The sequence below is a fragment of the Centrocercus urophasianus genome, unplaced genomic scaffold (genome assembly GCF_019232065.1).
Source record: "Centrocercus urophasianus isolate 14NV4802_14NV808 unplaced genomic scaffold, USGS_Curo_1.0 seq_10, whole genome shotgun sequence".
NCBI lineage: Eukaryota > Metazoa > Chordata > Aves > Galliformes > Phasianidae > Centrocercus > Centrocercus urophasianus.
Window position 1 is genome coordinate 27,389,353 of NW_024884142.1, and position 10,633 is coordinate 27,399,985.

A 10,633-nucleotide genomic window follows, 5' to 3' on the forward strand; every position below is an offset into this window, starting at 1 on the left:
CTGTGGGTTGCTTTGTTATGAGTTTTAACTATGTAAATATGACGTATATGACATCAGAATTTAATCTAAAGCTACTAGGTGGGAGATAGAGTGTGACTTTATTGTTAAGGCTAAAATCAACTGGGTGTTGACAGGTCTCAAAAGTCACCGAGCATAAGCTTGAAAAGGAAAAGCTCAGACTGATAAGCTGTTCCTTGATTGACAACTTCAGGCTTGACTGCAAGTATTGAAAACAGTTGAGCAAATGGAGGGAAAAAGTTTTATTTCATAAGAAACTACACTGGGAAATACAGGAGGATTTATAGGCTGATGCAGCACAAAAACCTAAGAAAAACAGGTGTGAGGTTTATAAAATCTGGAAACTGGGAAAGGACATTGTCCGTGAATGATTTCTCCATTATGGTTTAATTAACCTTGTAAAAGCCCCTATGCAAAAATAATGCCATGATGGGAGGGAAAAATTAAACACTGGTGTCCACTAGCTTCGACTTTCAACAAATCATATGTCAACAGCTCATGGCAAGGAGGTGGGTTGAGAAAAAGGAGAAGAAAGAATATAAGAGGGAAGATTTTCAGTGGGAAATAAATGCACCAGGGAAAAGAACACACTGATTTTTCATCTTTCTAGTGAAGTCAGACCAATTTTTGGCACTGTAAAATCCATTATGGAGACAATAAAATAAATATAGTTTAAAGTAGCAATCGTGGGTTGATTGAAATGTTATGATAGCTACACATGCTATATCTTATCAAATATTATCCATAAGGAAGTATTCAATTCATATTGTGCCAATTATCATACTCTGTGCATCATAAACTTTTATTGCTTGTTATGGAATGCCACTCAGCCAACTTTTTCTTCAGATATTGCATCATCACATTCAGATGGAAAACATATTCTAATGTGGCAAAGTGTTAAAGAAATCTAATACTCTGGGGCTGAATGAAAATGTTAAGGTTCATCTCCTGGATAAGAAAAACAATTTATGAATGCAATATTCATTTCCTGAGGTGGGCATAAGCAAAAACCTCATCTGAAACTTAAAACCGAGATGTTGGCCTTCCCCAGTTTCCTTAGTTTAACTCATTGATGTCATGTATTATGGACCACTGCTAAGACCACATCTGGGAAGGACTCTTTTTTCAGCTCTCCAGATCACATTTATAGGGAACTACTTGTATAATTGCTTGTGCTGAGGCTGAACCTCAAGGTCCAACAGATTGTGTTTCACTTTTAATATATCACTGAAGAATATCAAAATAGTCTACTTGTTTAATCTTGATCATGCCAGCTGATTAACACTTTGACACCCTGAATCACAGACATTAAGTACTACAGGGTAAGGTTTCAATGAAGCATACAAACGATAATGAGACTTTGTGAAGTTGCAGATCTCAGGTTAATGTATTTACTTAAGCATTCACAGTAGGCAAAGCAGTGCTGTAGCTATCAAAAGATGTCTTGGACAACACTCCTAAAAGGGACACATTTAACATGGGAGTCGGTGCTGAAGTCAGCATTTGCTGACTGGGTGGGTGGGGAATATTCCTTCCAGAGGCAGCAACAGAGTGCTTCTGATTTCTCTTTCAGGATCTTCATAAATGAAGCAGGAAGGGTACTCACTTCTGAGCCCTTCATGAGTTCCTCCCAGATAAGAAATCTTAGCTACGCCCAGTTTACCCTGGTGGAAAGTTAGCTGGCGTTTGTGATATGCGCATGATACCAGGCTCTGCTGCTGTAATTCCTGTTGCATCTCAGTCCTTCCTGAGTGAAAAACTGAGAGCACAGAGATCCTCCATCTCATCTTCTTTACACAGTTCAGTGCTCTGCTAGGCTGCATTTTCCTTTCTTGCATGAGAATTAAGTGTTAGATTTGCAGAAGAACTCAGAAGTGGATTTTCCTGTTCTTTTCAAAGTCAGTGGGATCTGAGTTAAAGCCAAATGCAGGCACTTGAAAATTTTCTGAATCTTAAAATGGGTAGACAAAAACAAAGTTTCTTGAAGAGGCTGTGAAACTTCATGGTTTGTAAAGGTCCTTCTGCTCAGGCAGAAAGGCTGTGCTACCTATGCCCAAAGAAATGCTCTTCTTTCTCTCCACTTTAGTGGCAAGCACAGCCAGAATCCATGCATACATAGAATCATAGAATCATAGAATCATAGAATCGTAGAATCATAGAATCATAGAATCACAGAATCATAGAATCACAGAATGGCTTGGGTTGGAAACGACCTCAAAGTTCATCTACTTCCAACCCCCCTGCCACAGGCAGGTTTGCTAACCACTACATCAGGTACTAGATCATGCTGCCTAGGGCCCCATCCAACCTGGCCTTGAACACCTCCAGGGATGAGCCAACAGAGTATCTCCAAATCCAGCTCTGTTGGAAGGAAATGGGCAAGCAAACTTTAAGCCACATGCACTGTGCTCGCCCATACAGGAATTTTCTTGGATTTTCACATTATTGAAACAAACAAACAAAGACAGATTTAATGTGAAGTGTGGAAAAAAATATGTTTTTAAACAATGAATATTTATTTATTTAACTCAGCAGTTACCGGTCACAAATACAGCAAAATACCACAGTCTTATTAATAAAAGGATACAATCATGAGGTCAGAGCTACTCGTCATCCCAAAGGCCATGATAAGTGGTAGTTAGAAGTTAAAAAAAAGAAAGTATATCCACTGCATCTCTCAAACTCCCATTAAGCTTTCTGCCTTCATTTTCTTGAATGCATTTTTTCCCCTTTTCATCAGTGCCAGAACTCCTACCTCACACCTCTGGATTTCTTTGCAGTGTCATAAAAATAGATCCATCAGCCACCACCAGACCTAGCCTGACAAATCAGTGACAAAAGAAACATGAATATAAACAAAATTGATTACTTGAATGACAAAAAAGAATAAATAGTAGGGCAACATACTGCACATTTTTGAAAAACTCTTTTTGGAATAAGACTCTTTTCCCATTCAGTTATGCTTCAAATCTGACCCACTGCACAGGAACATTTGTCAGTGAATTTCATAATCCTTATGACAGAATTTACCACTAAATTGCTGCTGTTGTTACAGCTGCAGGAAGACTAAGGGCCTTGATCCAAAACTCAGCACTAAAAAAGATGTGGGAACTCAATACTAGAAATGATGTGGGGACGTCAGCCCCACAGAGGAGCCTAAGAGGGGGAAGGAGGGCATCTGTTTACCTCTGCCTGCACCTTTGCTGGAGAGCTGGATGGACACAGCAGAGAGTTCAAAGACAGCACAGCACATCCAGCCAATGTGGGTTTGGTCTGGGCACAAATACCTTGACAAACCACTTACTCCAGTGGCAAACTGATGATTTGGAAGCAAATATTTCTGGCTGCTGGGAGGTGGGATGTGGATCCCAAAGACCCTGCTGGCACCAGGGGAAAAGCTGAGTGCTTGAGGGCAGCGGTCTGAGGGAATGTGATCGTGTTTCCCGAGGCTATTAGCAGATCTGTGGTGACTGCTGTATTTACAGCACAACCACCTATCTTTATTCTTCCTCATGCATCACTAACGTTCCCTTATGAGCGTATCTCGTCTCTGCCAGTGAAAACAGCTCTGTCTAATCCTTCTGCCAGAGGCTGTAAAGCAGTAACAGAGACCAGGTTCAAGCAGCTGGGCTAGACCGAATTGAGTGTGAATGCTCTGTTGGCTTTATCCCTGCCCTGTGTAACTCCACTGAATAGCTAGTAGCATGCTCTAGGGCTGAGTTCTGGACCAAACCAAGCCATTTCCTCCAAGGAGCAGCTGTGAAGGATGGGGGAGAAGACAGCTCCTTCCAAGGTCCTCACCTCCTGGAGTGGCAGCAGGGATGTCAGTCGGACTGTATTTACCTGGAGATCTGGCAGGAATCCCCAAAATGCTTCAGATGTACCCTCTGAAAGCCAGTCAGCTGTGTCAAACACCTTTCTAAGAACAAGAGACTTAGCTTGGCACTTGTGCAGTCTTTCCTTCCCACTGGTTTGGTGTGAAATGATTTTGCCAGCAGAGGAGAAGACCCAGCAGCTATGCACATATGTGATTATTGTAATGGGCCCCTACAGCAAACGAGTGGGAATTCTGTTTCCCATCTTTCAGATCAAATTGTTGATAGGAAAGAGCAGCTTCATACTCCTCCCTTCTTCCCCTAAGCCCTCCTCACAGCAGGCTATTTGCAAGCAGCGTCCTCCTAAACTGTGCCAATATGAGCAGATTAAATGGGCTATTCTCTGGGGCTGAAGCCAAGAAAAGAGAGCCTTCATAAAATTCCCATGCTGTCCAGAAGAGGGTAGAAACTTCAAATATTCTTTTTTTTCTAGCAATATTTAGAAAGCTGAAAATGTCTTTGTCCTTAAATTGCATACAATGAAAATTTAGAGTAAAATATCAAAATACAGTGAAGATGTTTTGTGTCTCACTTCCTACTATACAGTGGTATAGAAAGGCAGCTTCTTACCTCTATAGACTCAGAATTTATTTTTCTCAGTAACTAGTTGAAAGTCACTATGATGGTCTCACTGAAAAAAGACTTTCTTTGGCATTATTTACTTTGCTTCTGCCTTGGGCTTGGAGATGTCAGGCATGTGCACACATCTTGCTTTTCAGCTGTTTGTTACACATTCCAATGTAAGAAGTGTGCCCAGTCTCCACTGGATTGGTTTCTGCACCAAATGCTAAAATGCATCAACCAGAAAACTGAAAGAGCATCAGCTGTGTTTACTCAAGGATGTTAGGCATAGCTCTCTTTCTAAGGACTGACATATCCCTTCTCCATCTTTTCTTCTGTCTTCTTAAAGAGGCTCGAACAATTTGGGAGTGCTATTTGAAGGAAAAGGAAGGTGATGGGAGGTCTGAGAGCATTCTGCTTTTTCTAAGCTGGGTGCTTTATTCAGCATGAGTTAGCCTCAAAAATAAAAGGGAAAAGCTGTGGCTTACTCCCAAAACTGAAGTCTATGCTAAGTAGCAGCTGTAAATAGGCTCACTTATTTACTTGCTGACTACAACTTTGGTCAAATTTAGCTTGGATTGACATCAGCATAAAACTGGAGTAATTCCATCAATTTTCAGTGAGAACAAAATTTCTCACTCCCAAAAGATCATTAGGTTCCTTCAACACTTATTCTTTATATTGCCAAGATAAAGATTCAGATGTTTTGATTTTTCAGTTCCGTTTCTAGAACGCAGTTGTTCTGTGTTCTGACAACATATGGCATGAATATGTTGTTTTTTATTTAATGCAGGAAAATTAGTCAAAATGTCACTCTTGCTTTAATGCTCTTCATTCCCTTGTAAATTCTTTTTTTAAAAATTATTATTTTTACTGCCTTCTGAGCAAAGTCAAAAGTCAGGACCAAGGGAGAAAAAAAGAGAAAAAAATGGAAAAAGAAGAAAAAGCCATTCCACTGATTCCACTGAAGTGTCCTCTTACTGAAATGTTGGCATGCCTGGAAACGGAGAACTCTAGGAGGGGAACACTTACAGTGTTCACTTTTTAAACAACAAGGCTGCTTTGGTAGAAGTTTCAACAATGAAATTATTGTACATATATTTGCTTTAATGCCTCTGCTGTTATCATGGTTGTTTTTTTTTTAGCAGCAGTGTTGGCTGCTGCCAGATGTTCCGCTCAACAGTGCTTCAGCACACATGGGAATGCTTGTGATGGCCAATCAAGTGAGCTGGCAAAATGGAACCAAATGGCCACGGGATGTGTGCTTTAACACATATTTAATGAAACGGAGACCTTGCATAGCTGATTACGCTGCACTAATCGCTGCTTGCCTATCTTAGAGTCCTGATTATATACCACCTAGTGACCTAGTTTTGAATTACAGCTTGTTTATTCAACTAGCCTTAGCTGCATTGGATTGTAGCAAAATACGGCCCAGTGCAGGGGAAAATGCATTAAGACTGATGGATTAATGAAAGCAGATGTAAAGAACTACAGCCTGACTTGAAAAGTGCACAAAACAGAATAGAAACATGCTAATGATTTATTTTGTCTTTTACCTTTTAGTGGTTTTTCTTAAATAACGTAGAGGCCATGGATCTTCGAGCTGCAGTTCAGATCTGAATCCAAAGCCACTCGTGGTCCATTATTACAGTGAGAGACAAACTTTAATAGATGCCCTGTGAGAGCAGAGATGTGTGCCAAACCAAATCCTAGCTGCACCACTTCCCTTGGTTTTGCTGGGGCTCTGTAGTTAAACATTAACTGCCCTCAGCTGCAATCCAATGGGCTCAGGAGGGCAAAAATCATCCAAGAAAAGCTGACAACTTGGGATCTTCCCCATCTACAAGAAAACTGCATGATCAATATTTTCCTGATTTGGCATCAAACTCCAAATTAATTGCTAATTTCAGGGGTATTAACAATATTGCCTTGTCCCATCTGCAGAGAGGCTGTAAATCCATGCTTAAATGTATAATAACTTTACCAACAATGATTTAGTTCTAAAAATCCACCACAAAAATCCTTCAATGAAATACCCGTAACCATTCAATCCTGAAAAATCATGGGGCAGGGAAGGGATAATAACAGTGCAGTTATTGTGTATGTCTCCAAAATTGTAGTTCATGTTTTCAGGCTTTCCTTTTCAGTAACAGGAGCAAGAAGCTTTGCTTTTTTGGAAAGCAAGTTGATTTGAATAAAGAAGAGCCCTACGGATCTCAGGGGGCTCATTGCATTACGGTCACTGCTGCCATTTTTGTACCCTGTAAGTGCAGCTCTGCTGGGTCAAGAATACAGGGTGCTGGAAGGAAAAATGAAAACGAACATTTATTGTCTTTCCTCTATTGCTGCTACATGTTGTGGACATTACTTAAAACATGTGGGTGTTGTTGGTTTTACCTTTGTCAATGAAGTAGTTCAGTATTGAATCCGAGAGGTCGAATTTAGAAAAGTTTTGTTTTAAATTACTTATAATGAGAGTTGAGGAAGGGGCAGGAAGGCTTGTCCTTCATCTCAGAGAGACCTAAAGCAGCTGCAGGAGTCTGGTGGGGGAAGCTGAGCAGGTAGTGTCTGGGAGACACCATGCACAGCATCCAGGTACTCGTGCTTTGACCACAAAGAGTGCAGCTGTCTCCTGCCCCAGTGCCACCATGCCCAGGCATAGCTGTTCATGCTTTTGCATTGCACTCCATTCATCTCCAATGGCCAAAGTTCAGCATCTTCTTCCCTTCACGCCCACTGAGGAATGTCTGCCATTCCACATTTGTGCATAAATTATTAATAGATGCTTTCACTCTCCTGCTTAGAGTATTACTGAGGTTTTTCCACAGGCTCAGTGGCAAGTTTTATTTAAGGGACCATATGTTATTTTAAACCCTTTACAGATTTTCTTTTCTTATTTTACATGTGTAAGAAACAAACAAGGTGGGGGGAATCCTTAAGCCCCACAGAAACACTTTTTTTTTTTTTTTTTTCTCCAGATTATGTCTGCTATAATCTCGTTTTGGGCCAAATATAAACTGACAGCACTTCTTTAAAGCATGTTCTCAAACCTTCTTTGCACTTTTCCAGTAAAAATGGTTCATATATTTTTGGAAGATTACGAACAATGGAATGTCAGATTTCAGTTCCTGCTCTTAATATATGTAACCATTCAGCATACTGTAATTGGCTCAATCAAAAGTTATTTCCCTTCATAATACAAACAAGACCCAAAGGATGATGAAATAATTCTGAAATGTCAGTCTTTCAAGATTCAGATATGTTCTAATAACATTTCAAGAATTCCAGAGGTCTCAATTTGGAAGTAAAAATAATACCACCAAGCACAGACAAATTTTTAAGGCCAGAACTGATGGTGTGATTTGTTCCCTTAAATTCCTTTTTGGACTAAATCTTCCTCTTTTCAGACTAAAATAACTCCAAAATATTGTATATCTAAACTTACAAGAAGGAAGTGCAGGCACTAGCTGCACATATACCTAACTGTATTTATACTTGAGCTTTTCATGCTTAAGAGCATGACAAAATCCTCACTAAGGCTCCTTCGAGTTCTTTGACATTCCCTTATGCAGAAGCGAAGCTTTCTTGCCTTTCCTACAAATATCACATAATATACACTGGGTAATTCAACTTAGAATGATTCATTAGACTTTTAAACCACAAATATATTGAATCAATACAGATTATTACCATCCACAAGCAATGATAATGTTCTATTCTATATAGCTGCCAAGAGTAATATTTATGTTACCTTTGCTGTTCTAACACCTCCTAAAATAAATTAAAGGATTACATAGCTTTTTTAGCTAGCATCTTGGAAGCATCACTGCAGTGCCTTGGCAGGGCTTGGGTCTGATAGGTGGCAGATGAGAGGACTTTTCTTGCTTTGTGCTCAGCAGGATGCACGGTAGAGTTAAATACGTTTATGGGTATATATAAATACCACTGAACAGAAGCAAGAGACAGCAGAAATCACAGGATTTGATTATTTACTTTTCCAAACACTGTCATTACTACTACAAACAGCAGAAATCAAATTGATGTCTCAACTGCATTTTTTGCATTCAGAGCCAAGATTAGAATATGGGTCAAAGCACACCTTACAAACAACCCTTTACCAATCCAGGTATTTTCTTTCCAATACTTACCTTCATCTCAAGATACAAGTTCGAACTGTGACTGCTGAGAGTATCTACTTATTTTGTTACATAAACAAAATAACCCCCCTAAAACTAAGTAAAATTAGGAACACCCAAGCCTCCAACTTCCCCACACTAACTTATGTTTCTTCCTGGGGCTTTTCTATTCTGAAATCTGATGGCAGATAAATTTAATATTTATATACTTCTTCACAAACCCACACAGAATGGGAGGACAGGTTTGATTACAAACATTTTGTGATGGGTGATAAATTACTGCTCAGACATAGCTAACAAATGGTAATCCATCATATTGGTATAGCCTAATCAACCCAGATCATGTGCAATTAATTATGTATCAAAAGTGAGTGTTTTCCTAAGTGGGCTGAGAAGCTGCTATTCAAAACTTGCGTAAAGTTGGATTTTGAATAGTGGGAAGAGTAAATATTTCAAACAGTGATCACAACAAGATTAGCATAGAATAAGTATCTGTTTCTGTCTCATTACTCTGTTGTGAGTAGCCCATAGCTCACTGGTATTGATGCTGAAGCAACTGCAGCTGTGTGAGGGGTGTCTTATGAATTCTGAGGTGTTATCTGATCATTAGCCTGTTTAGACATGTCCTCTAGCTTCAGTTATTAAAATGCAATTGGTCAAAAGGCTAGATTCCCCACTTGAAGCAGATGAGTTTTGGTTAAATTATTAGCACATCTAGAAAATAACAGATACCCATAGTCACACCTTACCTAGACTAGTCAGAAAATTGTTAGGTGTTTATAATTTTATACCGCTTCAAAATCCAATTTTGGTGTTGTATATTAACATTACTAAATCAGCCTAAGTGACTGCTGGCCTCTGGATTCCCCTGACCATCTACAGACACCACTCCTAACAAATGGCAACGTATCACTTTGAAGAGTGGTAGTGGGAGCACAATGGTATTTAATCATGGTCGTCTGACTCAGTGCAAGACAAGATACAATAAACTGTGATCCCAGTATTCTATCTGTACCTACAAATCAGCAAATATGTTAGGTCTTTCTCACGGACAGAAAGAGCTAAAACATGATCTCCATGGCTATGATATCAGCCAAACCTGATCAATGTTTTGAGTGGTGCTTGGATGTTACTGATAATGTATTACATCTTGAAATACATTATACATACAATACATAGCATTGAAACCTTTATCAATCACCAGGAGTGAAAGCATTGGCCACTTTCAGGAGTCAGACCCTGAAGCTATCTGGCTATCTGGCTAACAGTAACTTTACTACATGCAACTCCGAATTCCTTTTTTGTTGAAGTTGTTGGAAACACGAGGTGCTAAGAGTGAGCAGCCTTGGCAAAACCTCTTAGACACAGGCTGCTGAGTGGCACCACACGTTTACACACAGTTCAGACTGTTACTATTTGTATTGCTACTCTAAATTGGAAGTTTCATTATTTTTATGTATTTTTTGTGCTACCAGAAGACCTAGAAGCTCTTATGATGGATCAAGGCCCTGATGCAATTGGCAAAACAAAAACTGTGCCAATAGCCAGAGGATGCAGAAGAAAATTCATTTTGAGGAGTTAAATGATTTACTTTAAAACTCTGTTATTGTTACCTTCCTTATAACACCACCACCTCATAACACCTTAGATGCCTGGGATAGTGTTATGATGAGAGCAAGCTAAAGTATATTTATAACAAGAATAGGTCAATGGTCCAGAGAGTAGTTTCCTATTATGGGAGGGATAAAATAACTCAAATCAATAAATCTCCAGATCATAAATGTAGCTACAGTCTGGGCAAGGTTGAGAAAATTATTAGCAGAGCCTCATGATGTCTGGATATTGTAGCTTGTAAATTTATACATACATATGTGTGTGGTTATGTACACGCTTGCTATTCATCCCCCACAGAATTCATTGAAATGCAAAGAGGAATGTGCATTCGGTGCTCCTTTCAGTTCTAGTTAAAAAATAAAGAAAGGAGGAAAAAAAAAAGAGAAGAGAAGAGAAGAGAAGAGAAGAGAAGAGAAGAGAAGAGAA